The 7,978-nt window shown below is 41.5% G+C and overlaps 1 non-coding gene across 1 annotated transcript; it reads left to right on the top strand.

The window, feature by feature from the left end:
• The first annotated feature begins 6,582 nt into the window (after positions 1 to 6,582).
• On the top strand, positions 6,583 to 6,690 carry LOC148551050 (small nucleolar RNA R71). The gene has a single exon (XR_015893906.1). It is a non-coding gene; the product is annotated as a small nucleolar RNA R71 (small nucleolar RNA).
• The last annotated feature ends 1,288 nt before the right edge of the window (positions 6,691 to 7,978 follow it).

Raw genomic sequence — 7,978 nt, 5'->3', positions numbered from 1 at the left:
CGCTGAAGGGTGGCTTCTTGAAAAGCGTCCATTCCTGCTGGAATAGGGGGAAGACTTAGAGCTTGCTGAATGGCCTCTTCTGTGATGGGGACTTGCTTCTGCCGGACATAAACAGACTGCAGGGTCGGTATGTAGAAGTTGGAGTAGAACTCAATGACCCAAGAGAGATTGACCTGCCTCGGCTGTCTCTGTAAGAAACCCCATTGTCTTCGTTCAATTTGCGGCTCAACAAAGGAGGCAATATTGGATGAGAGGATAAGAAGGTATTCATTGTTATAGTTACTTTCTGCTAGGATAGGGAACATCTGCTCACAGTAGCGATTGAGAAATCGCGCAGTGTCCTTTGCTGGAAAGGCTTTCTCCTTGTCATCAACCTTTATTATCCTCTTAACTCTTTTTGTTGAGGGCTTGACTGCGGTTGAAGAAGGCTCTGCCACTAATGCTCTTTTAGTTCCTCTTCTTGCTGGTGGTTTGGAAGTAGCTTTCTCTTTTCCTTTCTTGGTGGCCATCCTGAAAGAAGGGAAGAGAAAGGAAATTAAATTCAAAGAGATAAAGCAAGGAAGAGGGTATTGTAAGTGATAGTCAATGCACAATAAAGATAAATGGCACTAACACATGGTTCGGATTACATGTGAAACGCTCATCAATGGAAATATAGCAAGTGCATGTAGGACAATGGAATGCAAGAGGTTTATTGGCATGCAAGCAAAGACATGAGTAGCATATAACAAACATTCAATGTCCAGTTTAGATTACCATTTGTAACAAACTATCACGTTTGTATCGACAATTAAATCTAATTAATAAAAGAATAAGGGAAAGTTGTGAAAAGCAAGCATTGAATAGTATAGCAACATAGAGAAGTGCATAATGCCACATGAGCTTTTTCACAAACATATAGCATGCATGGTGAATAGGGTATAGAAAATATGAAGATAAACATGCAAGCAATCCCTTAAATAGGAGAAAAATAATTGTAAAATAATTTGCAATAATCCACAAGCATATAATGGGGGATGATGACTCAAAAAGGTTTCTAACACCATGTAAAAGGAAAAGAAGAAGAAGAAAAATAAAAGTTTGAAAAGAAAAAAAAGAAAAGAAAAAGAAAATAATAATAATATATATACATAATAGAATAAGAATGATAGAAAAGAGAAGAAGGAAGAAGAAGGTAAAACCTTGTTAATGGAGGAGAGAGAGAGAGTGAGAGGTGAGATAGAAAGGGGAAGGGGGAAAGAAGAAAGAAGGAGGGAAAAGAAAAATTAGGATTTGGAGGAAAGAAAGATAAGATAATTTAGCAATTGGGGCTTAGCTGTGCGGCGCATGCGACGCGGCCGCCTGGGGCACGCGTTCGCGTGGGGACGCGTCAGGGAATGGGACGCGATCGCGTCGGTCATGCGGTCGCGTGCCCTATGTTGCGCTGCTGGCGCGAGTGCAGCCTCGCTCCAGCACAACTCTCTGTTCGATTTATTTTTTAATTGCCAAAATTGGGTGACGCGATCGCGTGGGTCATGCGATCGCGTGAGGGTGTGTCAGAAAATAATTGACAAGGATTGTGCTTCCAGCACCAATCCAGCACCACTCTCGCACAATATAGCATTGTGCACCCTTTTACGTCGAAAGTGCAGGGCACGCGGCCGCGTGGGGAACGCGGTCGCGTGGGAGGCCATGATTTCCATGCGACGCGGTTGCGTCGGTGACGCGGTCGCGTGGGGTAATTTGTGCCATTGGCACAACTCCAGCGCTCCTCCTGCGTAACTTTCTGTTCATTTTTATTTTTCTTTACTCCCCCTGCCACGCGGACGCGTCGCTGGTGCGATCGCGTCGCGCGACGAAAAATTTTTTTTTTAAAGATAAAGATATGTAATGGAAAAAGCACGAAAGCATTAATAAAGAGAAGAGTTATTTAAAGAAGAAAAACTAAAAGTGAAGAAAAGAACGATCATACCGCGGTGGGTTGTCTCCCACCAAGCACTTTGCTTTTACGTCCGTAAGTTGGACGCTTCAATAGCTCAATCTGCTGTGATGTGGGGATCTTCCAGGCAAAAGATCTCAAGCTCCTTATTTTTCTGCACCTTCTCACCATGGTACAGCTTCAGGCGTTGTCCATTAACCTTAATAAGTTCAAAGCTTGAAGGATGGCTTAGGTGATAGACTCCGTACGGTTCAGCTTTCTCTACTCTGTAAGGTCCTTCCCATTTTGATCTCAACTTACCGGGCATGAGTCTCAGTCGAGATTTGTAAAGGAGAACAAAATCTCCAGGTTGGAACTCTTTCTTCTTGATGTTTTGATCATTCACAGCTTTCATTTTTTCCTTGTATATTCTGGAGTTCTCATAAGCTTCCAGGCGAAGGTTCTCCAGTTCCTGCAGTTGCAACTTTCTTTCAGCTCCAGCATTCTCAATTCCCATGTTGCACTCCTTAACTGCCCAGAAGGCTCTGTGTTCTATTTCAACTGGGAGATGACAAGCTTTTCCATAAACCAAGCGGAAGGGACTCATCTCAATGGGTGTCTTGTATGCTGTTCTGTATGCCCACAGTGCATCTTGTAGTCTGGTGCTCCAGTCTTTTCTATGAGGCCTTACTATCTTTTGCAAGATACGCTTAGTTTCTCTATTTGACACCTCGGCTTGCCCATTAGTTTGGGGATGGTAAGCTGTTGCAACTTTATGGAATATCCCATGCTTCTTCATCAAGCCTGTTAGTCTCCTGTTACAAAAATGGGTGCCTTGATCGCTCACGATTGCTCGTGGTGATCCAAAGCGGCATATAATATGGTTTCTCACAAAGGAAACAACAGTGTTAGCATCATCAGTGCGGGTAGGAATTGCTTCCACCCATTTGGAAACATAATCCACAGCTAACAATATATAAAAATATCCACTAGAATTTGGAAATGGACCCATGAAGTCAATGCCCCAAACATCAAAAATTTCACAGAAAAGCATATATTGTTGAGGCATCTCATCCCTCCTGGATATGTTACCAAATTTCTGGCATGGGTGACAAGATTTACAAAACTCAGCGGCATCTCTAAAAAGAGTAGGCCACCAGAATCCGCAGTCTAAGATCTTTCTAGCTGTTCTTTGAGGGCCAAAGTGTCCTCCACTCTCAGATGAAAGACAGGCCTCTAAAATGGACTGGAATTCTGATTGAGGTACACAACGTCTAATTATCTGGTCAGCGCCACATCTCCATAAATATGGGTCATCCCATATATAATATTTAGACTCGCTTTTCAGCTTGTCTCTTTGATGTTTAGAAAAATGTGGAGGAAATGTGCGGCTAACTAAATAATTAGCAACAGGTGCATACCAAGGGACTACCTCAGATACTGCTTGCAGGTTGTCAAAAGGAAAATTATCATCTATAGGAGTAGAATCATCCTTAATATGTTCGAGGTGACTCAAGTGGTCCGCTACTAAATTTTGATTACCACTCCTATCCTTTATTTCTAAATCAAATTCTTGTAACAGCAGTATCCAACGTATAAGTCTTGGTTTGGACTCTTTTTTAGCTAGTAGATACTTTAGAGCTGCATGGTCCGAATACACTACTACTCTAGTACCAAGTAAATAAGCCCGAAATTTATCCAGAGTGAAAACAATAGCAAGTAGCTCTTTCTCAGTAGTAGTATAATTGGACTGGGCAGTGTCCAAAGTCTTTAATAAATCTCCTGTAGAAACCTGCATGGCCAAGGAACGAATGGACTTCCCTCACAGAAGAGGGGTAAGGTAAACTAGAAATAACATTCACCTTTGCTGGGTCTACAGAAATGCCATTATTAGATACCACATGTCCTAATACGATTCCTTGCTTTACCATAAAGTGGCATTTTTCGAAATTCAATACAAGGTTTGTATTAACACATCTATCTAATACTCTAGATAATCCATCTAAGCAAAGGTTAAAAGAATCACCATAAACACTAAAATCATCCATAAAAACTTCCATACAGTCCTCAATAAGATCAGAGAAAAGACTCATCATGCACCTTTGGAAGGTGGCTGGTGCATTGCACAAGGCAAAGGGCATTCTCTTATAAGCATAAGTCCCAAAAGGATATGTAAAAGTAGTCTTTTCCTGATCCTCAGGAGCTATATGAATCTGAAAATAACTTGTGTAACCATCTAGAAAGCAATAATGTAATTTACCTGACAGGCGATCCAGCATTTGATCAATGAATGGAAGTGGGTAGTGATCCTTACGGGTGGCTTGGTTGAGACGTCTGTAATCAATGCAGACTCTCCAAGCATTCTGAACTCTAGTTGCTATGAGCTCTCCATGCTCATTCGTCACGGTAGTGACTCTGGACTTCTTGGGCACCACTTGTACTGGGCTTACCCATTCACTGTCTGAAATGGGATATATGATACCGGCCTCCAATAGTCTGGTCACTTCCTTTTTGACAACTTCCAAGATGGTGGGGTTCAATTTTCTTTGTGGTTGACGGACAGGTCTTGCTCCATCTTCCAAAAATATTCTGTGCTCGCATACTTGAGGGTTGATTCCCACTATGTCTGCCAAACTCCACCCAATTGCCTTCTTATGCTTCCTTAGTACATCAAGTAACTGCTCTTCTTGTTGAGAAGTCAGTTCCCTTGCAATAATAACCGGAAGCTTCTGCTCATCCTCAAGATAAGCATATTTGAGATGTGGAGGGAGAGGTTTTAATTCCAACTTTTGATCATGGGCAGGCTCTGGATTATCTGGGGCTTGCAAAAATGGTGAAGTGTCCTCATTGTCAGTTAAGAGGGTCCCCACACTTGGATCTTGTCCAGTGTGCCTCCCTTCAAACTCTTCTTTTTGAACTTCAGCCACACTCTCGTCTATGACATCACACTGGAAGATAGAACGATCTTCTGGGGGGTTGTCAATGACTCCATTCAGATTGAAGATCACTATGCAGCCATCTATTTCAAAGGAGTATGTTCCTGAAAAAGCATCCAATTTGAATTTTGATGTCTTCAGGAATGGTCTTCCAAGTAGGATTGATGATGGCTTATCTGAATCATTATGGGGCATCTCCAAGATATAAAAATCAGTAGGAAATGTGAGCCCTTTAATGTTCACCAAAACATCTTCAGCAACTCCAGCCACTGTAATAATGCTTTTATCTGCTAACACAAAACGAGCTGCCGACCTTTTCAAGGGAGGGAGCCTTAAAACATCATATATAGACAAAGGCATTATACTGACACATGCTCCTAAATCACACATGCAATCATAAATTACTACACCACCAATAGTACAACTAACTATGCAAGGACCTGGATCACTACATTTTTCAGGTAATCCTCCCATTAAAGCAGATATAGAACTACCTAAAGGAATAGTTTCTAATTCATTAATTTTGTCTTTATGGATACATAAGTCTTTTAGAAACTTTGCATATTTAGGTACCTGCTGAATAACATCAAAAAGGGGAACAGTTACCTCAACCTTTTTGAATATTTCTACCATTTTAGGATCAGGTTCCAGCTGCTTCCTGGGCTTCCTTGCAAGTTGTGGAAATGGAATGGGAGTAGTGTTTTCTGTGGGGCCTGCGTCTTTTTGTGCTTCTTCCTGTGGTTGAGCTATCTCTTCAGCTATGTCCTGTATATCCTCTTGCTCTTCAACATCTTCGATTTCTACCACCTCTTCAGCTGAGGCGTATTCTGGTGGGCTTGGTTCCTCTTGATTCCTCTCCTGCAGTGTGGTTCCGGACCTTAGGGTGATGGCATTAATGCCTCCCTTTGGGTTGGGTAACGGTTGAGAGGGGATTCCAGTGGTGCTTGAAGGTTGGTTACTGGAATTTTGTGTTGAACTAAGCTGTGACATAAAAGCTTGCAGAGTAGAGGTGAAACCATTCAGACTAGCATTAATACTGCTCACGATGGTATTTTCCATGGCCAGTTGTCTTTTCTCAAAAGCTTGTAATAAATCTTCATTAGAAGATACAGAAGAATGAGTAAATTGAGAGGTTTGCTGCTGATTGTTCGGTGGTCCTTGGTTTTGCCTCAGGTGAGGTGCTCGGTAAGGTTGATTTTGCTGCCTATTGTTGTTATTATTCCACCTCTGATTTCCCTGATTGTTGTCCCTCCAATTCTGGTTTGAATTGTCCTGCCATCCATGGTTATTATTTCCACTTTGATTGTACCCTTGGTTGGGGCGGTCATAGAAGTTGTGAGTGGATGCCACTATGTTGTCTTCTTGTTGGAGCTGCGGGCATTCATCAGTGTAATGGCTGTAATCAGCACAAATTCTGCAAATTCTTTGTGGAACTAGTTGTTGGTTTTGCTGCGGTTGAGTTTGCTGAGCTTGTTGATTCAACTGCATTTACTTCAGCAGGTTGGTCATCTCACAGATGCTTTAATTTAGAGCAGCAGTCTCTATGCTAGAAGATACTTCTGCAACGGCTTTTGAACGGCCTGGCTTCTGTCTATAGTTCTGAGTAGATTCAGCTAAATCACTGATCAATTGCCAAGCTTCATCAGTGGTCTTGTACTTCTTCATAGGCCCATTGCTGGCACTTTCCAATGTGGTCTTATCTTGGGGCCTCATACCTTGTGTGATATAGCTGAGTAGCATGATCTTGTCAATCATGTGGTGGGGGCATGCTTCCAGTAGATTATTGAAGCGCTCCTAGTATTCAAAGAAAGTCTCATTGTCATCCTGAACAATTGTAGAGATATCCTTCCTCAGTTTATCAGTAACTTCAGATGGAAAGAATTTCTCCAGAAACTCCTTTCTGAGTGTATCCCAGTTGGATACATTTGCTAGAGGTTGAGTGTAGTACCACTCTCTTGCTTTTCCCTCAAGAGAGAACGGAAAAGCTTTCAGCAGAATTGAAGTTTCATCAGTGCCATCACGCCTGACAGTAGAACAGGCTGCCTGGAAGTCTCTCAAGTGCTTGATAGGCTCTTGAGCAGGTAGGCCATGAAACTTGGGCATCAAATTTAGCAGTGCGGTCTTTATTTCAAAATCCATAGCTACCGCTGGATGATGCGCTTGGAACGGTTACATTGTAAAATCAGGAGCTCCTTCCTCCTAAATGGTAACTCTTCTAGCTGCCATGTTTTCTGCACGTAAAACAACCGAATCAGTAGAACGGGGGCTGGTTTCTTCCTCAGATTCACTTTCAGATCCGCCCTCAGAGCGGGCTAACCTACGCTGTTCTCGCCTTATTCGTGAAATAGTCCTTTCAATTTCAGGATCGAATATTAGCAAGCGCAGATCAGAAAGTGAACGCGTCATTTGACGGAAGAAACATGCAACTCATAGTAGCAAAATTAAATAAAAAGAAATAAATAAATTCTGATTAATAAAATTAGCACTCTATTGCAGCTCCCCGGCAACGGCGCCAAAAATTGATGGGAAGTAGAAGCTGGTGAATTAAAAATTTATTAAAATGATTACGTTGCAAGTATAGTTCTTAACTCACCGAGAATCTGCTTATCAATTTAGAAATATGTCACAGAGAGTTTAAATTAAAATTACTGGGAGTTTTAAGTCCCAGGTCGTCTCCCAACGAGTTGCAGAAAGGTGTGCTGTTTTATTAATCAGATGTTCCAAGAAGTTGAGCTAAGTAAATTGGAATTTAAATTGAGGATTTTTAAATAATATAAATAAAAGCCTTGACTGGGAATTGATTGGTTAGAATCTCTATCATTGATGGCGTGATTGTAAGATTAATTTGTAATTAATGGTTGTTCTGTTTGGTTCTCCTTTACTAGGTAAGGGAAAGTCAAACAAGTGAGAATGCCAGATCTGTTCACAAGTTGCAACCCACTTAGTTCAAAGGGATTGGCGTTGGTGACAGGATAGCAATCCAACATTTAACCCAATTACAAATTTTCTTTCAATCCTTCCAACTCAAGAGTTCCTTTTAATCAACTCCCCATCAAGTAAGGAAACTACTCACGCATTGTAAATAAAGAATCCATAGCGCATGAAAGGGAATTAAAAGAAGACATGATTGTTGGAATTGAAATTG

Source organism: Arachis ipaensis, chromosome B7 (genome assembly GCF_059453495.1).
Source record: "Arachis ipaensis isolate K30076 ecotype BB chromosome B7, ASM5945349v1, whole genome shotgun sequence".
NCBI lineage: Eukaryota > Viridiplantae > Streptophyta > Magnoliopsida > Fabales > Fabaceae > Arachis > Arachis ipaensis.
The sequence above is the reverse complement of the archived record's forward strand: the minus strand, read 5'-3'. Positions and strand labels throughout refer to the sequence as shown.